Here is a 25272-nt window from a genome sequence, read left to right on the forward strand (position 1 = left end):
AATGGATAAGTCCACAATCTATGGACAGAAAAGAGCAAGCAAAAACTTAGCTTTGCTGAACTGGTCAGGATAACAGGGAACTCCAAAGAGATGTGAATCCAACCAGGAACCATTTACAAGTGGCACTGGCTGAAGAAAGACCCAGGCCTAAATAGCCGAGCAGAAGAGACGATAAGTGGAGGCAGCTGATGACAGCTAACTCCAAGGAGCAGCCATACCACTAGAAACCACAAGCGGGAGCCCAAGAGCAGAACTCACAAAAGTGCCACTTACAACCACCGGAGGGAGCCCAAGAGCGGAATTCACAACAGCTCTCTCTCTCTCTTTTGTTCCAGATGTTACTAGCTTCTCATCCCCCAGTATGTTTTGGCTAGGACGCACCCGTGTGACGGGAAGGCTTGGAGGTCTTCCGGGACCCTAGAGACGCCCCTCTCCCAATGTTGCCCCCTATGTCTGCTTAGGAAATTTAAGGTAGTCAGCCAACCTATAATTAACTGTCCTGCGGAGTTCGAAGTAAGGCCTGAAGTCAGTTACTCCCACGGTGTTCCGGCCACCGGCTACACGCCTCAGTAGGATGTTGCCTTGGTCTCACGGCACGACTCCTACTGGTACTCCTTTTTGCTTGATCTCGTTTACACTGTTCCACAATATCCTTCCCTTCTTATCTCTTTCTTAGTATGCCGCCGCAGGAGGTGCAGGTGCGGCTCCGTAACGTTCTGTTCTGTTCGCTAGGCACCTGCCAGGTTCCCACGCCTGACAGGGACCCCCCTGTGTCTTCTCCCCGCAACACCCCCTGCCACGGGATGTTGCCTGAATCCAACCCAGTCAGCTTCTGACTAACTTCCTGCCCAGCCCCTAGTTTTACCAGTGTGAGGAGTGGCCCAATAAATAAAGCATTTTTCTCCCCCTAGTGGCCGGAGTGTGAAGTGTAATGTATTCTGGTGATACCTGGTCAGGAGAATTCCTTCAGTGCCATCAGACGTACCATCACTCCCCTTAGTGGCAGAGTGTCATACTGCAACGACCAGATCTCTGGGGCGCTGCACAAGCAACCGGGATAAGCACAGCCTTGAAAGGATTGTTAAGAAAAGGCAATTCAAAAATTTGGGGGAGATTCACAAGGAGTGGACTGCTGCTGGAGTCATTGCTTCAAGAGCCACCACACACAGACGTATTCCGGACATGGACTACAAGTGTCTCACTCCTTGTGTCAAGCCACTCATGACCAACAGACAACGCCAGAAGGGTTTTGCCTGGGCCAAGGAGAAAAAGAACTGGACTGTTGCTCAGTGGTCCAAGGTGTTGTTTTCAGATGAAAGTAAATGTTGCATTTCATTTGGAAATCAAGGTCCCAGAATCTGGAGGAAGAGTGGAGAGGCCACAATCCAAGCTGCTTGAGGTCTAGTGTGATGTTTCCACAATCAGTGATGGTTTGGGGAGCCATATCATCAGCTGGTATAGGTCAACTGTGTTTTATCAAGACCAAAGTTAGCTCAGCTGTCTACCAGGAAATTTTAGAGCACTTCATGCTTCCATATGCTGACAAGCTTCTTGGAGATGGAAATTTCATTCTACAGCAGAACTTGGCACCTGTCCACACTGCTAAAAGTACCAATACTTGGTTTAAAAGCAAAAGTATTACTGTGCTTGATTGGCCAGCAAACTCAACTGACCTTAACCACATTGAGAATCTATGGGGTATTGTCAAGAGGAAGATGAGAGCCATCAGAACCAACAATGCAGATGAGCTAAAGGCTGCTATCAAAACAACCTGGGCTTCCTTAACACCTCAGCAGTGCCACAGGCTGATCACCTCCATGCCACGCCGTATTGATGCAGTAACTAATGCAAAAGTAGCCCCGACCAAGTATTGGGTCCATTTACTGAACATACATTTCAGTAGGCCAACATTTCGGATCTTAAAATAATTTTTAAAGCTGGTATTAAAAAAGTATTCTCTTTTAGTGAGATAATGATTTTTGGGTTTTCATTGGCTGTAAGCCATAATCATCAACAATAACAGAAATAAACACTTGAAATATATCACTGTTTGTAATGATGCTATATAACATATGAGTTTCGCTTTTTGTATTGAAGAACTGAAATAAATTAACTTTTTGATGATATTCTAATTTTGTGAGAAGCACTTGTATATTTCTAAAGGTGCCATTGACATGAAATTCTTTCCAGATTTTTGTAACAACCGATTCAATCTACACAGGCAAATAAAATCAAACCATAGAAGTCTATAAATTAAGTTATGTGTAATAATGAGAAATTACACAGGGAAAAAGTATTGAACACATGAAAATGATTTAGATGTGAGAGTCCTCAGTGGTTGATACCTTTTAATGGCTAACTGAAAAGATGGTAACAAGTTGCAAGATTTCGAGACTACACAGGTCTCATCATCAGGCAAAGACTAAAGCAAGTTCTTAAGAATCACATACAATACTTATATACAACACAGCACAGAGAGAAAGAAGGCAATAGATAAGACTTGCCTGATGAAGAGTCCTGTGTAGTCTTGAAAGCTTGCAACTTGCTACCATCTTTTCAGTTAGCCATTAAAAGGTATCAACCACTGAGGACTCTCACGTCTAAATAATTTTCTATCTACTGGCTAACACGGTACAAAGTTATACTGTATATCTTTCCTGAACACTTGTAGAAAAAGAGAGATGCAAAAAGCCATGGAAAGTCATGACTCCAGCTTGGGATATATAAATCTTGCCACTTAGTGAAAATTAATATCAGCTGGTTCAATTGATGGCCTATAAAAAGGTGTCTCATTACCAAGGTGCCATACAAGAAACATCTCACGATGCATAAAACAAGTGAGCTGTCTCAAGACCATCACAACCTTATTGTTGCAAAACATACTAATGGCATTGGTTACAGAAGAATTCCTAAATTACTGAAGGTTCCATTGAGCACTGTTGGGGCTATAATCCAGAAGTGGAAACAACATCATTTCACAATAAACCTGCCACGACTAGGTGCTCTCTGCAAAATTTCAGACAGAGGAATGAAAATAATTATCAGAAGAGTTGTCCAAAAGACAAGAACAACCTGTGGAGAGCTACAAAACCTGAGAGCTAGAAAAACCTGGAATATGCAGGTACAATTGTTTAAAAGAAAACTATAAGTAACCTCCATGGCCTATATGCACGCTCAACAAGCAAGACTCCATTGCTGAACAAAAATAATGTTCAGTATTTGGTCAGTATTCTACATAAGTATTTGTAAGCAAAATTCAAGACTGAAACAATCAGAGGAAAAATATAATAGAAACGTGCACCACTTTAGCATGTTTCACCCACTCCTGGTACAAATACTGATGTAATATACTGGCCAAATACTGAACATGTGAACAAGTCCATGAAATACTAGGAGAATATAGTCTGGTCAGATGAGATCAAAATTGAATTCTTTGGATATCAGAATAAACACCATGTTTGACAGCCAAAAGGCACTGCATATCACCCCAAAAACTTGCCATTTTTTAATGGAAATGTTCTAATTTCTTCCTGAGTTCACACATTTCTATGGTGAAACATAATTTATATCATACCATATTTTTTTACATTCCACACTGTCGTCACAGTGAAATTATCCTGCCACAAATTACTTCTGCTGGAAGATATTCACCTGTTCTGATTGCGAGATTTCAAAATCAGCATCAAAATATCCTTCAAATTCTATCTGATTACTTTTTAATGAGTTTTTGAACCACCAACACACAACAGCATGAAGTCCCAGCAAATGCCCAAGATGGTGCAAATTACAGAGATTAGAGCAGCTTCCTGGGCCTACTACTCCCACTAGTGGCTCCTTGGTTTTTTGGCACACCCTCACAGCGAGGAAGTAACGACAAGCTTAGGAAGCTGACAGGCCAGTGATCTACGAGGCCAGGTGACTCGATTGTCCCAACCTGGATTCTCTAAATGTCTTTGAGTTCAGTGATGGTAAATGAAGCAGATCTGTATTTCTTCAGTTGGAGCCATGATGCCATGGCTACTGTTATGTGGAGTCTCTCTAAACACAGGCAGATCCTCCTTTTTATAGGTCACAATTTCTCATTCAGCCACTCATCTACAGGCTACGGTGAAGGTGGAAGGAGTCCATTCCTCACTGCTGGAGTGTTCAAACAACATTAATAGATTGTCCATCATATTTGCAGAGCACCAATGAGCCTTTGTTTCTCAAGGACAGCAGAACAATATTAGAACTGCAACACTAGGACAGATACTATAGCTAATCAGCAGCTAGTCAACAAATGACAGCCATTGAACATTAATTCAATTGACAATAAGAATCAACATTCATTCTCACATGAACTCTAGCTCATGTCCCTGGGCCTACTAAAATAATAAGTCTGGATAATTCAGAATAAATGCTGTGTGGACAGTTTTGGCCACGAGGTTCTTCATCTTCTTCCCATCACAAAACTTGGGAAGTGAGCTAATCTGACAGATGGCATAATTAGTAAAATTATGTATTTTGGCTTGGGGTACCTTCTAACACTTTCTACCTGGCTCTTTATAGCCACAGACCATTTTGATCAAATTAAGTAATTTTGACGTGAAGTATAAAACTGGAGATTGTCTTTCAATGCTAGATTATGTGGTAATTTTTCAAATCTTATTGTTTGTAGCTGATATTAACAAATAATATTTTTGGGTCTTGGACTCAGTAATTCCACAATGTAATGTTTGGTATCTGGAGAACTAGGAGATAGCCATAATTACTCAGTCACCAAAGAGTAAAAATTGGGAAACAAGAAAATCTTCCTATTCTTTTATGTAATAAATGAAAAAAAAAGACTAAGCATCACAAGCAAGACTGCATTTACAGTGGCCAATTATATCAGGAATGGGTCTTTCTACAGCATGGTAGGCTCTTGGAAACACTTCGACAATGAATTTCCTATTGGTATCAGATTATCTTGAATATGCTGCTATAACTTTTTTCACTGCACATAAAAAATACAACGTGCCACACATTTCCATATCACTGCAAATAGTGATGGGCGGACCTGTGGATATTCAGGTCCATTGGCTTTGGCCGAACGTAAAAAAAAAAGGTTCAGGTACCAGATAGATACCCAAACTCGAACCCCGTTATAAAGAAAGGGGGCCTGAACATCCGGCATTTGCCATGTTGTGATCTATATGACAGAGGAAGAAATACCGGCTCTAAACAGTTGTACATTCATTACCGCTGGTCAGAGCGCTGCAGTTCCCTTGCTGTCACACAGATGACAGAGTGTGAGCCAGCAGCTGTGACTAGCGGTAAAAAAGATACTCTCATCTTCATATGCCTGGTTTCGCTGATAGCAAGTGAGAGCAGGCATACGATGATGAGAATATTTTCCAGCAAGCGCCTGTGCAATAAATAAAATTTAAAAAATGGCGTGGGGTCTTGATAACAAGCACAGGAAAAGTTGACAGGTGCGGGCTGCCAGCGTTATCTTGGCTGTTATCAAAAATAGAGGGATCCCCATGCTGTCTTTTTTTCATTAAATAATTTAAAAAACTGCATGGAGTCCCCCCATTTTTGACAACCAGTGAAGCTAAAGCAGACAGCTGGGGGCTGGTATACTCAGGCTGGGAAGAGGCCATGGATATTGGTCCTCCCAAGCCTAAAAATAGCAGCCTCCAGCCGCCCTAGAAAGGGCGCATCTATTATATGCGCCAATTTTGGCACTTTGCCCGGCACTTACCCTGGTGCGGTGGCAAGTGGGGTAATAGTTGTAGGGTTATTGTCAGCTGTTTTACAGACGCTGACATCAAGCCCACATGTTAGTAATGGAGAGGTCTCTATCAGATTCCCCCATTAGTAACCCCATAGTCAAATGTAATAAAGACAGCGACAGAGTAAAATCCTTTAGTTTAAACACACAGACTCCTTTATTTGAAATTACCTCTCCATCCTCTTTTAGCCATTTATTTACCAAAAATTAAAATAAAAAATCAAAGTTATACTCACCTTTCAGCCGCTGTCACACTTGTAAGTGCAATGCGAGAAACTCGCGCGAGTCTCTCGTATCAATTTCCAGCACTCCGGTCATCACTCGGGACAGGAGTGTACGGCTGCATGTATTTCTATGCAGCTGAACGCTCCGGTCCGAATCGTCGGCAGCAGTGCCCGGAATTGATGCGAGTTTCTCGCATTGCATTCGCAAGTGTGACCTCGGCCTTCTGACGATAATCCATGAATGGCCATATTCCACGACGATCTGGATGGTTTGGAGAGCAGTCACATCAATGATGCGACCACTCTCCATGCTAGTCAGAACACACTGAGCAGATCGTGAGACTCTCTGCCTGTTACCGGCGGTAACCTTAATGAGGCATCTATATGGCATATACTGTATGTACTCGTGTATAAGCCGAGATTTTCAGCACAGATTTTTTGTGCTGAAAATGCCCCCCTCGGCATATACACGAGTCAATTGTCCGAAATGCTGGCGGGGGAGTGGCGTAGCAGCAGCAGGAGCCGGCGGCTGTGGCGCAGTGACAGCTACAGCTGCAGCCGCCGGCTAACAGAAGACATCATACTCACCCTCCACTGCTGCATCTCCATCCCTGCATCTCCGTTGTCCCAGCGCCTGCAGTTCTCCTCTCCTGTGCTGAGCAGTCACATGGTACCGTTAATTAAGGTAATGAATATGGACGCATCTCCACTCCCATAGTCGTGAAGCGCATATTCATTACCTTAATGAGCGGTACCACGTGACCGCTGAGCAGAGGAGAGGAGAGCCGCTGGCGCCGGGACAAGAGATGCAGGGATGTAGATGCAGGCGCGAGGAGGGTGAGTATGACGGGGGCAATGTGAGCCATGCGTACAGCCAGGGGTAGGGGGGAGCCGAGCCATGCGGGATGGGGAGACGAGCTATGTGGACTGGGGGAGCTGAGCAATGCAGGACTCGGTGAGCCATGCATACAACAGGGGGAGCCACACATACCAGGACAGGATAGGGGGAGCAACATACCAGGACAGGACGAGGGGAGCCACATACCAGGACAGGACAGGGGGAGCCACATACCAGGACAGGACGAGGGGAGCCACATACCAGGACAGGACAGGGGAGCCACATACCAGGACAGCACAGGGGGAGCCAAATACGTGGTAAGGTATAATTGTGTGGGGCCATAAACTTGCTAAATGAGGTTTTAGTCTTTACTGTAAAATACCTTTTTAATTTTTTACAGGGGGAGCCACATACCAGGACAGGACAGGAGGAGCTACATACCAGGACAGGACAAGGGGGAACTACATACCAGGACAGGACAGGGGGAGCCACATACCAGGACAGGACAGGGGGAGCCACATACCAGGACAGGACAGAGAGAGCCACGCATAGCAGGACCGGACAGAGGGAGCCACGCATAGCAGGACAGGGATGAGGGGGACAATGCATACCCGGCTTATACTCAAGTCAATAAGCTTACCTAGTTTTCCGTGGCAAATTATGTGCCTCGGCTTATGCTCGGGTCGGCTTATACTTGAGTACATACGGTAAGTCAAACCAACATCAAATACAGAATAAAGCTTTAAAGGAAATGGGTCATCAAGAACAAACTACTGTGTAAATCAGGCTTTTATGTTAAAAGTATGTTTAAACATTTTTGGTAATTTTTTTTCTTTATTCTTCATATCACAATCTGTATTCAAGGGTTTGTCCATTACTCGATAACACCTTCTTAAATACTATAAGACCCCAGATAAATAACAAAAACACATACTCACCTCCCAGACCGACATCGTTCCAGCAAAGTCAGAATTGTTTTTTTCTTAAAGGGCTTATCCGATACTGGACAACCTCTTTTCAAATGTTAAAATGCCCCAGAAATACTAATAAAACACACATCCTCATCTCCCCCACACCAGCGCTGTCTGTCTTGGCGGCTATGTATACAATAAACTTGGCACTCAAAACGGTAGTAAGGTGAAGTTAATCAGCTTTATTGCAAGTCCCAGATACAGTTTCGACAGTTAAACGTTTTCGGTCCCACCGGACCTTCTTCAGAACAATTTCCAATTTATCTGATGCAAAATACCAACAAAGGCATATAGAACAATATTTTAGTTTCTGTCTGGTTACACAATATCACATATTAAGTGCAAAAATTAACAAAAGATATGTCTACAAAAGAAAGCAACAAAAAAAATAATAAAACAAGGGCAGAAAAATATCAAACAAATTTCAAAACCAAGTATATACAAAATATACGATAATTAAGCGGATGCTACCGCAGCCTACGATTAACTCCAAGGACTAAACATTTAATGGAGATCTGACTCAGAAAAATTGGATATAGTATACTATGCTATAAAGAGCCCCTATGAGAAAAGGATATATGTTCATAGGTGAGGGGTGGAGCTCCCACGTGGATCAGAAATGAAGTGACGATATTTATTCATCTTTATAGCCTGATAAACTTAGTGCATGGTATAACGTGCCTAGGGAGATAAAGCATATAGGGTGTTGAAATCTAAACACAGACTTGAACCCAAAGTAAGACGGTTCTGTGCAGACATTTTGAGTTTAGTCCTCAGGGAGAATTTCTTTCTTTTTCAAGACACGTTTTATGTCCAGCGACAAGGGACCGCTATGGGCTCTAACGTAGCGCCGCCTTATGCAGTAGCCTACATGGCGGCCTTTGAGGAAGATTTCATATTTAATCATTCCCTTTTTCAACAACATTCTAGGATATGGCGGAGGTTCATAGATGATATTTTTTGCATATGGGAAGGCCCCCTTGAATCACTCCTTCTCTTTGATTCTCACATTAATAATATATGGCCGGAACTTAAATTCACCTTACAATACAGTGTCGACAACATCAGTTACCTTGACACTAGAGTTTGTAAAAACACGGATGGCAGGCTTTCCATTGACCTACATACCAAACCTACCGACAGAAACAGTCCTCTTCAGTACACTAGCTTTCATCCTACGGCAATAAAAAAATCTATCCCAATATCTCAATTTCAGAGGGTTAAAAGGATAGTTACTGATAATGACATTAGAAACCAAAGACTGAACGAAATGGAGGAGAAATTCTCCAATAGGGGTTATCCCAAGAGCCTTTTAGCACAAGCCAAACACTCATCCCCTAAGCCCAAAAATTCGGTCCCACGAATTCCATTCGTGAATACATACCATCCATTCTCAAGACGGGTTCAGGCCTCAATCCACCGTCATTGGAACATCCTAAGCAAGAGCTATCCTAGAGTTCCAGAATTTCAGCAACCTTTCCTGTCTTGTTACCGGCGCCCAACCAACATTAAGGACAAGTTGGTGAGGGCTGATGTAGGTTCCGACGTTCGAGTACCTAGACAGACTTTTCTACGCACTCAAAAACAGGGAACTTTTCCCTGCTTAAACTGTCTGCAGTGTAATAATGTCCAGAAGGGAGACAAGGTCTTCCACCCGCACACTGGAAAAGGCATTCCTATACGTGGCTTCTTCACTTGTGATTCCTCGTATGTAATCTACATCATTAAGTGCCCCTGCGGCCTGGCATACGTTGGAGAAACTACTCAAGCCATACGTGATCGTGTATCACAACATAAGTCGAACATACGGTGTAACAGGGACCATCTTCCCCTCCCACACCATTTCCGTACTACGGGCCATAGCGTTGCCCAACTACGCTATCAGGTATTGGAACATGTCGACCAAGGGAGAAGGGGACAGAGCAGGACAAGGCTGCTCAAGAAACGTGAGGCCTATTGGATTTTCACTTTACAGACTTTAGAACCGAAAGGCCTTAATAGAGATTTTGATACATCTAGTTTCCTCTAAGCTGTACCCTTGTATTATGCTTGAACATGTGGTTGACATTTGCTCAATAAGATATGTCAGTATTAATCATGTTTTCTTTATCTTTTTAGAATCGCTAAAACCTCTTCCCTCTTTATGCTTCCCTCGTGGCACCCTGCACTCTTCACGGTATAGTATATAGTGTATAGGATGCCACTCAGTACACTATTACTGAAGGTTTCTACCCTCAACCTCCTGCTCACAGCTTCATAGCACGCTCATATAGCTCCTTCTTTCTTTATATTGCGCTCCAGCGCGCTACACAGACAGCAGACACTTATATAACTCTCCTGCGTCTCATTTTTAGAGCATATTACAACGCTCCAGCGTTTCGCTTTATAGCACTATCTAACGTCACATTTTAGAGCAAATTACAACGCTAGAACGTCCCGTTTTTTCTGTGATGACGTGTGGCACCATGTGACCCGTCAGACTGCACTTAAACCCGGAAGTAATACCCAGGCATTCAGTGCGTCCCTCTCTGGCGATCCGGTGCCACGCATATCTGAGCTCCTCACCCTGGTAAGTCGGGCTGGTCCCCACATGCAGCGTCCTTAGATAGCGGTCTGATTAGACACGGTGGTCAGGCATTTATCTTATTGTGTGCTTCCTTATCACGCAGATTATGGGCCACAGACTCCATTAGCGACTTAGTTCGCCTAGAGCCCTTTCGTTTTCTCATTTATTGGTAAGCCCCCTGTCAACCCTCTCTTAAGGACATTTATCCCACATGCTGCATTATTTTCACCACCACTCACATTCTCCCTCTGGTAATTTTTTACTTTTTACAGCATTACTCCACAGTTTCGCGTAAGAAGGTGATTTTTCCTTCCACACGTTGTAACCAGCTTAACCAGGTGATTCATTTTTCATTTTACACTTCATTTTTTATTTATTTTTATTCATTTTTTACCATTCATCATGGCTCTTCATCCTCACTACACACTTTAATCCACAGCTTCAATCTTACCTCATACCATTTAGCACCACTACCAGGTACTCTTGTTCTATTTTCCATATATAGGTTAAGTCTGTGTTTAGATTTCAACACCCTATATGCTTTATCTCCCTAGGCACGTTATACCATGCACTAAGTTTATCAGGCTATAAAGATGAATAAATATCGTCACTTCATTTCTGATCCACGTGGGAGCTCCACCCCTCACCTATGAACATATATCCTTTTCTCATAGGGGCTCTTTATAGCATAGTATACTATATCCAATTTTTCTGAGTCAGATCTCCATTAAATGTTTAGTCCTTGGAGTTAATCGTAGGCTGCGGTAGCATCCGCTTAATTATCGTATATTTTGTATATACTTGGTTTTGAAATTTGTTTGATATTTTTCTGCCCTTGTTTTATTATTTTTTTTGTTGCTTTCTTTTGTAGACATATCTTTTGTTAATTTTTGCACTTAATATGTGATATTGTGTAACCAGACAGAAACTAAAATATTGTTCTATATGCCTTTGTTGGTATTTTGCATCAGATAAATTGGAAATTGTTCTGAAGAAGGTCCGGTGGGACCGAAAACGTTTAACTGTCGAAACTGTATCTGGGACTTGCAATAAAGCTGATTAACTTCACCTTACTACCGTTTTGAGTGCCAAGTTTATTGTATACATTGACTGACGGGTTGGAGACCCTACTTGAGCACCATCTCTCACCAACTAGCAGAGTGCCGTGTTTTGTTTATTATTTGGCGGCTATGTGTCACTGTTATGTCTGGTGCGCACTGCAGGCTATCAGTGAGTGCTGATGGTTTGCAGCCTTCACATTTCCGTCAAACAGAAGTAGTGAACAATCTATTTAAAAAAATTAGATTTGTGATGTGACACGCTGTACCCCCATTGATCAGCTGTTTTCAGTAAACAGTTGCAGAGTCTAACAGAACCGCTACATCAACTTGGAATAACTCATCAATATAAAAGTTCTCTCTCCATAATCAATATTCATTCAGGTCTATGAACCAGAATCATTATGGATCCAACCTCATGGAGAGTTTGTACGTTAGTCTGGCAACAGTCACAAACTTACTAACAAAACTTGACTCCTTGTTGTCGTACCTTGCAATAAAAAGCAGAAAATTACTAGCAGCACAAAAGTCCAACCAATGTAAGATGCAAAAGTGCCTCAATAAGGGTCCCGCTTATTTGTCCTCTACTTTCTGTGGCTGTTAAACATGTGTGTCAAGCGGATGCCGACATTCATGGTGTATGACCAAGATTGGGGAGTCTGTCAGCCCAAACTGCCAGTATAAACTAAGCACATAGTGTTGCAGGGAACATAGGCCCTATAAACTAACAAAGTAAACTTTTCATACTTTGAGCTTCGTTTGGAAGCTGCCCATTCTCTATAGTTGAAGGCATAAAAACAAAGGAAAATTCGTCAGCAAAGACACGTCAGGAAAAAGACCATCGGCTTTTACCTGGAAAGGCTTTGCCTAAGAAAACCTCAGCAGGTCCGCCAGCATCATAAAGATGTCATATGGTGTCAATGATGTCAATAGTCTCTATTCTGCAGAAACTGAAGTTTAGTCAAATATGCTAAGTAGGATGCTCAGTGCACCCTGGGTGTGACCAAGAGGCTCCGTGCACCATACTGGCTGGTTTTGCACCAGCATCCCTCACTGTCGATTAACAGTATTGGCTTCTCTGGAGTGAGCGCTGTTTGCAGAGCAAGTTAAGCAAGCCAGTTGCGTCAGTCACCAACGAGGGAGGTGGGGCATGCAATAACAGCGGACGGAACGGTGTACGGAGCATCTTGGCCACACCCAGGGTACCCTGAGCTACGTGCTCCATTTATAGATATGTACTCTATGGCCCTATGTTTACATACAATATACTAGTAAATTTAAACATAATGTTAATTATTTAATTTCTATGAATAAGGTAAAAAAAAGGAACAGATTATTCTTTCTCAAAATGTTGCTGTCCTGTCTTTTTAAGATACCATAGAGGGACAGCTGCACACTTTTCATCCGTCCCCTATGGGCAAACCCCCAGATAACGTTCCGTTCTCACATTTTCACTTTGACAAGCTATTTTAGCTGAAAATTATAATTTTTGGGCACTTTATTGTAGGAAAAACAAACAAACTGCTATTTATGCTAATTAGATTACAGGTCAGCTCCTCCCAAGGTAAGATCCCTGTGGTTTTCTGTTTAGACTGGGTAATTAGCATAATTTGCATATCAATGCTGGCAATACACAGACAGCTTTTTATCTCATCCTTTTGTGGTTTTGACTAGATAAAAGGGTCTCTGGCAAAGACAATCAAGCAAAAGACAAAAAATGTATATTATGCATAATGCTTACCGCCTGTCATAGAAATACTGCTGGACTGACACAACATAGCCCCTTCCCCAGGGAACAATGAAAAGAAAATATGGGTAAAGGCTAAGCAGTCACAACGATGTCACACACATAAATATCTGAGCAATAGGTCATTCAATAAACACAGGTTCATTAAATGCAACTTGAAGATTTACAAAGAAAATGACAGAATAGTGTGAAAAGGCATTTTATGGCTTCACATAAATAAGGCTCAATCAAGCGAGCACATGTGGTGCTAAAATGCAATCCATAAAGCTGATCTCGAAGATCGTGGGTGTGGATTATTTAATTACGCGCACTCATCAAGCAGCTCAATGGACAGACTATATATGTTACCAAGTGATGCATGTGTCTGTTCACATTAGTGTTCTAGTTCTGTTACAAATGAAATCTGAATAGTACTAGTGGATCTGTAACACAATCATAAGCATCATCCACACGTTGTCCTAACAGGGAAAACCTGCATGCAATTAGGACACTGACTACAACATAGGATGCTTTAACTCAGATATTTAGAAAAAAAAATCTGATCTGTAGTTGTTCACTTTTTTTTTTTTTATAAATCTGAGAGAATCATAATATAGGGCATGAAACACTTATTCCAGGGACGTGTCACTTTTTAGGCTGTGTGTAGTAGTTTCAATAAGAACAGTGTTTTAGCAGCAGTCAGGAAATGATCACTAGCACGACTACAGCTCATGTGACCAGCAGTCCGGCTAATCTGTGTAACCCTGCTCCCACCACTGATTAGCAGCTTGCTGACAATGCACAGTGTGCACAGGTAGTTGCCAGTCAGCAAAAAGAGCTTGCTAGGGTATGTTCACACTAGGCGTTTTTTTTTCTGCAGCAAAACCTGAATAAGCTGCAGAAAAAAGCATGTTTTCCTTGGTTTTCCTTGCGTTTTTGAAGCGTTTTTTGTTCATTTTTTGAGGCAGTTTTCGCATGCTATGTTTGTCTTATCTGCATGCTGATAAAGTTTAGTGTTGAAAAAAAGGCCTAATAAATAGAATCTGTTTATGACACAAAAAGCAACAAAACATGATACCTATGTTTTTGGTGCATTTTTTCACCACCCAAGTCAATGGGTGAAAAACACCAATAAAATGCTGAAAATGCGCTGAAAGAAGTAACATGGTCTATGTGCAAAAAAACATGCAAAGCACAAGATACTGATCACACAAAATACTGATGACAAAAAAACTGTGTGTGAATGAGATTTCTGAAATTTCATAGGCTTTGCTTGTACTGTAAAATGTAGCTGAAAATTTGCATTAAAAAATGCAGCAAAAACGCTCAGTGTGAACTTAGAATGCAGGAAAAGGGTGCAATATAATCATGGTGGCAGTTTAAGGGGTGCCTAGGTTGGTTGACAGATTCCCTATAATCTTAATAATTAGGAGCCAATTTTTTTGCCAACTTCAACATTTGGAAAAAAAAATTAAATAGGTCTTCTATAAAAAAGTAAATATCACTGAACTGATAAATGATGCAGGATAAAAAAAACAAACAAGATTCTATTTTGGAAAGTGCACTGTTTGAAGGTTATAAATGTACAACTCCTCCCTTGGTCTCCCTTCTCCCTGAGCCCGTAACTTGAACAGGTGCCTTTGTGGAAAAAATAGTGCATATAAGTGCATGTATAAGTAGAGTTTATGGATGGAGGATAGCATCGTCATGTCACAGCCTACCCACACGTGAGAAAGAAGTGAGAGGATCTGATGGGCACATCAGCACTTATCCACAACAATGACCCATTATGGTGATTTACAGCACATTGTGCCGTCTGTGTATTGTTCACCTAAGTACACTAACAGAAAACGTTTTAATATTTGTACTGTAAAATAAATTACCATATTTTTCGGATTATAAGGCGCACCTGGGTTTTAGAAGAAGAAATTAGAAAAAAAATAATGAAGAAAAAAATGTGGTCTATGCTGTACTAATATCCCCTATCTTGGAATATATGGTCCTCTCATCCCCATCCCGGTATGCATGTCCCCCTCATCCCCATCCTGGTATGCATGGCCTCCTGATCCCTAACCTGGTATGCATGACCCCCATCCCCATCCTGGTATGCATGGCCCCCATATCCCTATCCTGGTATGCATGTTCCCCTCATCCCCATCCTGGTATGCATGGCCCCATCCCCATCCTGGTATGAATGGCCCCCTCATCCCTATCCTGGTATGCATAGCCCCCTCCTCCCTATCCTAGTATGCATGGCCCCCATATCCCTTTCCTGGTATGCATGCCCCCCTCATCCCTATCCTGGTATGCAAAGCCCCCTCATCCCTATCCTGGTATGCATGGCCCCCATCCTCATCCTGGTATGCATGGCCCCCATATCCCTATCCTGGTACGCATGTGCCCCTCATCCCTATCCTCTTATGCATGGCCACCTCAACCCTATTCTGGTATGTGTGTCCACCTCAACCCTATCCTGGCATGCATGCCCCCTTATCCACATCCTGGTATGCATGGCCCCCTTATCTCTAGCCTGGTATGCATAACTCCATCCCATCCACATCCTGGTATGTATGGCCCCCATCAAAAAAAACCCATAAACCATTATACTTACATTCCTGCGCTCCCTTGCAGTGTTTTGTTCCGATGCCAGTAGCTGATTTACGCTTGTAAGCAGCGCATGGCAATGACACCATGCGCTGCTTACAATACGAGGACAGCTTCCAGAATACTCACTGCTCTCCACGCCGGTACTATACGAGTGGAGAGCAGTGAATATGCATTGCTCTTTAAGAGCGGGCACATTGTTAGCTGCAGCCACCTGCTTCCTGCAGCCATCGGGCGTTCACGTGTGTACTAAGGGGAATGAATATTCACGGCATTCCACCCCTATGGGAGTGGAGAACAGTGAATATTCATTCCATTAAGTACACACATGAAAGCACGGCAGCTTAAAGAGAAATGAATATTCCCTACTTTCCACTCCCATGAGCATGGAATGCAGTGAACATTAATTTCTCTTTAGCAGCGGGCACAGTAGTTAGCCTATATAAGGTGTGCTTAATTATTAGGCAACTTCCTTTCCTTTGGCAAAATGGGTCAGAAGAGAGATTTGACGGGCTCTAAAAAGTCCAAAATTGTGAGATGTCTTGCAGAGGGATGCAGCAGTCTTGAAATTACCAAACTTTTGAAGCGTGATCACCGAACAATCAAGCGTTTCATGGCAAAGGGTTGCAAGAAGCGTGTTGGGCAAAAAAGGCGCACAATAACTGCCCATGAATTGAGGAAAATCAAGCGTGAAGCTGCCAAGATGCCATTTGCCACCAGTTTTGCCATATTTCAAAGCTGCAACGTTACTGGAGAAACAAAAAGCACAAGGTATGCGATACTCAGGTACATGGCCAAGGTAAGGAAGGCTGAACAACGACCACCTTTGAACAAGAAACATATGATGAAACATCAAGACTGGGCCAAGAAATATCTTAAGACTGACTTTTCAAAGGTTTTTTGGACTGATGAAATGAGAGTGACTCTTGATGGGCCAGATGGATGGGCCAGAGGCTGGATCAGTAAAGGGCAGAGAGCTCCACTCCGACTCAGACGGCAGCAAGGTGGAGGTGGGGTACTGATATGAGCTGGTATCATCAAAGATGAACTTGTGGGATTTTTTTGGGTTGAGGATGGAGTGATGCTCAACTCTCAGACCTACTGCCAGTTTCTGGAAGACAACTTCTTCAAGCAGTGGTACAGGAAGAAATCGGTATCGTTCAAGAAAAACATGATTTTCATGCAGGACAATGCTCCATCACATGCCTCCAACTACTCCACAGCGTGAGACCAGTAAAGGTCTCAAAGAAGAAAAAATAATGACACGGCTCGCTTGTTCACCTGATCTGAACCCCATGGAGAACCTGTGGTCCCTCATAAAATGTGAGATCTACAGGGAGGGAAAACAGTCCACCTCTCGGAACAGTGTCTGGGAGGCTGTGGTGGCTGCTGCAGGCAATGTTGATTGTAAACAGATCATGCAACTGACAGAATCTATGGATGGAAGGCTGTGTGTTGAGTGTCATCATAAAGAAAGATGGTTATATTGGTTACTAATTTTTGGGGGTTTTATTTTTGCATGTCAGAAATGTTTATTTCTAAATTTTGTGCAGTGATATTCGTTTACCTGGTGAAAATAAACAAGTGAGATGGGAATATATTTGGTTTTTATTAAGTTGCCTAATAATTTTGCACAGTTATAGTTACCTGCACAAACAGATATCCTCCTAAGATAGCCAAATCTAAAAAAAAAAAAACACTCCAACTTCCAAAAATATTAAGCTTTGATATTTATGAGTCTTTTGGGTTGATTGAGAACATCAGAGTTGTTTATCAATAATAAAAATAATTCTCTAAAATACAACTTGCCTAATAATTCTGCACACAGTGTACACTGATGGTAAAATGGACACACGGACCGTACATTGATGGTAAAAATGGACATACGGACCGTACACTGATGGTAAAAACAGACACACGGACCATACACTGATGCTAAAAACAGACACACGGACCATACACTGATGGTAAATACGGTCACACAGACCATACACTGATGGTAAAAACAGAGATACAGACCGTACACTGATGGTAAAAACGGACATATGAACTGCATAATGATGGTAAAAATGGACACATGGGCCGTACACTGATGGTTAAAACACAGACGGATCGTACACTGATGGCAAAAACAGACATATGGCCCGTACACTGTTGGTAAAAACGGACACACAGACAATATACTGATGATAAAAACGGACATATGGACTGTACGCTGATGGTAAAAACAGACACATGGACCATACAACGATGACAAACTGATCCAAAACGCTGATGACACCGGGACCATTTTTTCATGTATGTGCTTAAACACAAACATGTGAATTAAGCTAGTGCTTAAGTTTGTGCTGTACTCTCCCTGCATGGATAACTGCTTTAGGCTAGGTTCACACTTAGCGTGTTCTTTGTCAAACACTATGACAAGATGGAGGATTTTGTGGATTTAGTCCGCACTGTCGATAATGATAAAAATCAAGGTGCCCAAATAAATAAAAGTGGTTTAATTCAATGCGTTTCAAGGTTCAAATGACCTCTTCCTCAGGACATAACAACAAGTGCCTTTTTATCATAACCAGCAGCGTGGACTAAATCCACAAAATCCTCTATCTTGTCATATTGATACGGTCTCTTGCGGACCCGTGGATCTGCTGCAGCTGGAATCCTCATTGAGATCTATATGCCTTACCAATAGCTCTATCAGGTTAGTGCAATGTGAATTGAATGAAATTTGTGTCCATTGGATAAGACCCTATTGCACTGATCTCACCTACAGTTTATTCCTTTGTCAAACACTGTCAGGATTTCTGTCGACATCCGTGATAATCTAGATTCTGAAGGAATGACCTCAACATATCCCAAACGCAGCCATTCACCTAAATGAAGCCAATGGAATCCCCTTCATCCTTCCATTACTTATCGTTTTCTGACAAGCAGAGAATGTAGCAAACCAAATGTGGTCTGCCACGCTATAAAAAGACAAGTACTGTCAGGCTCAACAGTGACTGCACTGGCTGTGAAAGGCTCCATCGGGGCTATTTTGAAGATTGCACCAGAAATCCCGATGTAGTGCTTGACGGAGTGCACTCTGCAAGTGTGAACCTAGCCTAAAACTGTTTTACGTGTACGGAGAGTATAACACATGCATTGCGCTGGGAACGCACGGTATGTACAAGATTTCAGTGCCTATTATAGGATGGTGGCACTGAATATCAAGGCCAAAGGGCAGGTGTTAGGTGCGGTGTTGCAGTAGCTGGAACTGCTTTTGGGGTACTTGCAAGACTAGATGAGACTGGCCTACTGGGCGCTGCACTCATTTAGAATGTATATTCCTTTTGACAAACTCCCTTAACCTGTGTCTTTGCAGAAACTTACTACAAAATTGGGCGCCTTTGGGTATTTTTTGGGTGCATTGGTGACCACTTCAGAAGTCATCAGAATCACCGGTCATAGTGTCTACATTACAATGATAGTAGAGGCCCTTTTACAAATGTGTTGTCTTGTGCCCCCAAACTACTTTTCCCAGCATTCCTCACTGCTGAGTAATTAATTGGGCAACTCTTAATACAGTCTACATAAAACGATGTATACTCACAGGTATTGCTTCATCTTTTATATATTCACCCTATTTGTATATTGAAAGCCTATTTTTTTATCTATTTTGATAACTATTATTATTTTTATTATTACCGTTTGGCTAATTCAAGAAGCAAATGATGTCATTCTCTGTACAAGAAGCAAATTGGATTTGCGGTCTCCTCATTAAGCAGAATTAAAGCTATTACACATAAGGAAGGGGTGGTTTGCCAATAAGTAAATGTAATGTGCGGCATTATTCTTATTCCTGGAAGTTCTCTTCCTTCTCTTTTTTTTCTACTTTAGTCTAATTTCACTCCTGTTATGTTATATTTCTACAATGAGAAATTTTCTTGAACTTTCCAAACGAATAATTAGGACAATAAGAATAGGGAAGAACAATGACACCCGTTCCATTTCTGCGCGCTATGTACACAATGGCATCGCAGCTGTTTTTATTGACATATGAAGGGTAAAACTTGGCGAGTATTTCTCTCCATCCATAGCAAGATAATACCTCAAATAATCGCCAGACTAAATATGTCACACTGGTTTCCTTTCTCAGCCACTTTCTGTGTGAGGAACATTGAAAGAGGGCAATTATTTTCTCATTCGTGCTGTAGGATTTAAGCATTAAGTGGCTGGGGTCACACAGTAGTCGGACATTTTAAAAGGATGGATTTTTCTATTTCATGCAAAGATGAAAGAGTAATAGCGCTGCATTATATAGCTTTGGAGAAGATCCCACAATAGTGCTGAGGCCAATCTGAGCTTATGCAGGTGTCTCGGCTGCAAGAAATGCTGTGCTGGTGAATGTAAATCCAGCCACATCCTGAAAGTGTAGCCTGCAATGTGGGCTCTGCAGGGAACAAACACTCTGATTAGCATATTTATGAGGTTGGCTATATCACCGGAGGGGGAAAAATCCTAATACTAAATACTCTATAGGACATCAAAACTTTCAGAAAATTGTGTATTTGCAGCCTGATTTTACATGAGTGCCAACTGCTGGGTCTCACAGCGCTGTAATTCTGTGCGGACCTTAACCCTTTGCCTGACGCCATGTGTTCGGTAGATAGAAGAATTTGCCATTTCAGTCTCTGAGGATAAATCGTTCTTTGAGCTTTGATATTATTTCTTTTATGAATTAATAACACAGCCCCGCTCATAACAATTCTAATAGTTTAATGATTAGAGAAAACAAACAGTGCTACAGTACTTTATTCTTTCATTTCGTATGTATAGGCTGCTTTTCTCTTTGTTGTGTTTTTTTTAACAATATCCTATAGTAGCTGTGATAATATCTTAGCCATAAAATTTATTTAGTGTTGGTTTGTTCATATGTAGCAACAATTGTGACAATCTGACTGTTAAAGGAGATTTCCAGCCAATAAAGAAAATGTTAAGCGTTCTTTAAACAGTTCCCGGCTGGAAGTGGTGAAAAAATTTACATCACCTCCTGGATCGGAGCCACTCGTTTGTACTCAATGCTGTATTCTCTGATGGTCTACTGTGAGCAACCCTTTTACATTTACTTATATATACCCTATAACCCCTGATGTGCCGATCCACTGGTCACCATTTTATCCCAGGCCCCTGCCGTTGTGTTTTCAGTCCTGTGCGCAACATACATCAGTGTTTCCAGGGATTCAAGCTTCAAGGGATTCAGGGACCAGGGATTCAAGCTTCAGGAGGCTAATTTGCATATTCCAGGTGCCTTCTGGGAGAAGCGAAGTCTCCCTAAGCTAGAAGATCGTTGGGTACAGCCGGGACCAGCTGCTTCGAAAGCATCACCAAACCAGGGATTCAAGCTTCAGGAGGCTAATTTGCATATTCCAGGTGCCTTCTGGGAGAAGCGAAGTCTCCCTAAGCTAGAAGATCGTTGGGTACAGCCGGGACCAGCTGCTTCGAAAGCATCACCAAACCAGGGATTCAAGCTTCAGGAGGCTAATTTGCATATTCCAGGTGCCTTCTGGGAGAAGCGAAGTCTCCCTAAGCTAGAAGATCGTTGGGTACAGCCGGGACCAGCTGCTTCGAAAGCATCACCAAATTTTTGCCTGTAGGACATTATTGCAAGAGAGCTTGGCTGAGTAGATTACACAAGAAGGAAAACACACAGCAAGTCAGCAGGATCTAGGAGCAACATGGCAGATGTGACAACCTACATGGTGAGCTGCAGCATGTGCTACATGTTCACAGATCGACCAGAAGAAGAATCCAATTTCACCTGTCAGAAGTGTAGACTAGTGGCCCTTTTAGAAGAAAAGGTGCGGGGTCTGGAAGAAAGAATAGCAACTTTGAAACTCATCAAAGAGAATGAAGACTTTCTAGACAGAACAGAAGCATCTCTACTGGTCACAGAAGGTGCAAAAAGTGTCAGAGAACCTCCAAAAGCAGATGAGTGGAAGCATGTGACCAAAAGAAGCAAGAAGACCATGGAGAAATCACCAACCACACAACTGAAGAACCGATATCAAATCTTTGTAGAGGATGAAGATGGCACACCTAAGAATGAAGCAATACCAGCAAGCAAAAAAGAAAAGGGCACACAGCAACAAGTGACAGCAAAAAGTACAGCCAAGAAGCAACGAAGAGTGGTGGTGGTGGGAGACTCACTACTGAGAGGCACCGAAGCAGCCATCTGCAGACCGGACATAACTGCAAGAGAAGTATGCTGCCTTCCAGGTGCGATGATCAAGGATGTGACCGATAGGATACCAAAGCTCTTCAGCTCCAAGGACGTCCACCCATTTCTTCTGATACATGTTGGCACCAATGACACGGCAAGGAAGGACCTACCGACAATCTGCAAGGACTTTGAAGAGTTGGGGAAGAAAGTAAAGGAACTGGATGCACAGGTAGTTTTTTCTTCTATCCTTCCAGTAGACGGGCATGGCACCAGGAGATGGAACAGGATCCTTGATGCAAACAACTGGCTAAGACGATGGTGCAGACAACAAGGATTTGGATTCCTGGACCACGGTGTGAATTACTGGTATGATGGACTCCTCGCCAGAGACGGACTACACCTCAACAAACCTGGGAAACACACATTCGCCAGAAGACTCGCTACACTCATCAGGAGGGCGTTAAACTAGAAGAAGAGGGGACGGGAAGAAAAACATTAGACTCGAACAAAGACGACCCAGGAAAACATACTCAGAAGGGAGGTAAGAACATTTCTAAAACAATCCACAGTGAGGAGATTGGAACAAAACAAAATCCTCTAAACTGCATGCTCGCAAACGCCAGAAGCCTGACAAACAAGATGGAAGAACTAGAAGCAGAAATATCTACAGGTAACTTTGACATAGTGGGAATAACCGAGACATGGTTAGATGAAAGCTATGACTGGGCAGTTAACTTACAGGGTTACAGTCTGTTTAGAAAGGATCGTAAAAATCGGAGAGGAGGAGGGGTTTGTCTCTATGTAAAGTCTTGTCTAAAGTCCACTTTAAGGGAGGATATTAGCGAAGGGAATGAGGATGTCGAGTCCATATGGGTTGAAATTCATGGAGGGAAAAATGGTAACAAAATTCTCATTGGGGTCTGTTACAAACCCCCAAATATAACAGAAAGCATGGAAAGTCTACTTCTAAAGCAGATAGATGAAGCTGCAACCCATAATGAGGTCCTGGTTATGGGGGACTTTAACTACCCGGATATTAACTGGGAAACAGAAACCTGTGAAACCCATAAAGGCAACAGGTTTCTGCTAATAACCAAGAAAAATTATCTTTCACAATTGGTGCAGAATCCAACCAGAGGAGCAGCACTTTTAGACCTAATACTATCTAATAGACCTGACAGAATAACAAATCTGCAGGTGGTTGGGCATTTAGGAAATAGCGACCACAATATTGTGCAGTTTCACCTGTCTTTCACTAGGGGGACTTGTCAGGGAGTCACAAAAACATTGAACTTTAGGAAGGCAAAGTTTGAACAGCTTAGAGATGCCCTTAATCTGGTAGACTGGGACAATATCCTCAGAAATGAGAATACAGATAATAAATGGGAAATGTTTAAGAACATCCTAAATAGGCAGTGTAAGCGGTTTATACCTTGTGGGAATAAAAGGACTAGAAATAGGAAAAACCCAATGTGGCTAAACAAAGAAGTAAGACAGGCAATTAACAGTAAAAAGAAAGCATTTGCACTACTAAAGCAGGATGGCACCATTGAAGCTCTAAAAAACTATAGGGAGAAAAATACTTTATCTAAAAAACTAATTAAAGCTGCCAAAAAGGAAACAGAGAAGCACATTGCTAAGGAGAGTAAAACTAATCCCAAACTGTTCTTCAACTATATCAATAGTAAAAGAATAAAAACTGAAAATGTAGGCCCCTTAAAAAATAGTGAGGAAAGAATGGTTGTAGATGACGAGGAAAAAGCTAACATATTAAACACCTTCTTCTCCACGGTATTCACGGTGGAAAATGAAATGCTAGGTGAAATCCCAAGAAACAATGAAAACCCTATATTAAGGGTCACCAATCTAACCCAAGAAGAGGTGCGAAACCGGCTAAATAAGATTAAAATAGATAAATCTCCGGGTCCGGATGGCATACACCCACGAGTACTAAGAGAACTAAGTAATGTAATAGATAAACCATTATTTCTTATTTTTAGTGACTCTATAGCGACAGGGTCTGTTCCGCAGGACTGGCGCATAGCAAATGTGGTGCCAATATTCAAAAAGGGCTCTAAAAGTGAACCTGGAAATTATAGGCCAGTAAGTCTAACCTCTATTGTTGGTAAAATATTTGAAGGGTTTCTGAGGGATGTTATTCTGGATTATCTCAATGAGAATAACTGTTTAACTCCATATCAGCATGGGTTTATGAGAAATCGCTCCTGTCAAACCAATCTAATTAGTTTTTATGAAGAGGTAAGCTATAGACTGGACCACGGTGAGTCATTGGACGTGGTATATCTCGATTTTTCCAAAGCGTTTGATACCGTGCCGCACAAGAGGTTGGTACACAAAATGAGAATGCTTGGTCTGGGGGAAAATGTGTGTAAATGGGTTAGTAACTGGCTTAGTGATAGAAAGCAGAGGGTGGTTATAAATGGTATAGTCTCTAACTGGGTCGCTGTGACCAGTGGGGTACCGCAGGGGTCAGTATTGGGACCTGTTCTCTTCAACATATTCATTAATGATCTGGTAGAAGGTTTACACAGTAAAATATCGATATTTGCAGATGATACAAAACTATGTAAAGCAGTTAATACAAGAGAAGATAGTATTCTGCTACAGATGGATCTGGATAAGTTGGAAACTTGGGCTGAAAGGTGGCAGATGAGGTTTAACAATGATAAATGTAAGGTTATACACATGGGAAGAGGGAATCAATATCACCATTACACACTGAACGGGAAACCACTGGGTAAATCTGACAGGGAGAAGGACTTGGGGATCCTAGTTAATGATAAACTTACCTGGAGCAGCCAGTGCCAGGCAGCAGCTGCCAAGGCAAACAGGATCATGGGGTGCATTAAAAGAGGTCTGGATACACATGATGAGAGCATTATACTGCCTCTGTACAAATCCCTAGTTAGACCGCACATGGAGTACTGTGTCCAGTTTTGGGCACCGGTGCTCAGGAAGGATATAATGGAACTAGAGAGAGTACAAAGGAGGGCAACAAAATTAATAAAGGGGATGGGAGAACTACAATACCCAGATAGATTAGCGAAATTAGGATTATTTAGTCTAGAAAAAAGACGACTGAGGGGCGATCTAATAACCATGTATAAGTATATAAGGGGACAATACAAATATCTCGCTGAGGATCTGTTTATACCAAGGAAGGTGACGGGCACAAGGGGGCATTCTTTGCGTCTGGAGGAGAGAAGGTTTTTCCACCAACATAGAAGAGGATTCTTTACTGTTAGGGCAGTGAGAATCTGGAATTGCTTGCCTGAGGAGGTGGTGATGGCGAACTCAGTCGAGGGGT

At 42.2% G+C, this 25272-nt stretch overlaps 1 protein-coding gene and 2 long non-coding RNA genes across 3 annotated transcripts in view; 2 read left to right on the plus strand and 1 right to left on the minus strand.

Annotated features, from left to right (window-relative positions):
* RFTN1 (raftlin, lipid raft linker 1) overlaps positions 1-25272 on the minus strand; it is a 485181-nt gene that overhangs the window by 420468 nt on the left and 39441 nt on the right. The window lies entirely within an intron of this gene.
* Positions 9898-11427, plus strand: LOC138642054 (uncharacterized). Its single transcript, XR_011313990.1, has 2 exons — positions 9898-9964; positions 10909-11427. It is a non-coding gene; the product is annotated as an uncharacterized lncRNA (long non-coding RNA).
* Positions 10287-10745, plus strand: LOC138642055 (uncharacterized). Its single transcript, XR_011313991.1, has 3 exons — positions 10287-10357; positions 10458-10523; positions 10627-10745. It is a non-coding gene; the product is annotated as an uncharacterized lncRNA (long non-coding RNA).

This window comes from Ranitomeya imitator, chromosome 6 (assembly GCF_032444005.1).
Source record: "Ranitomeya imitator isolate aRanImi1 chromosome 6, aRanImi1.pri, whole genome shotgun sequence".
In the NCBI taxonomy this organism is placed as follows: Eukaryota; Metazoa; Chordata; class Amphibia; order Anura; family Dendrobatidae; genus Ranitomeya; species Ranitomeya imitator.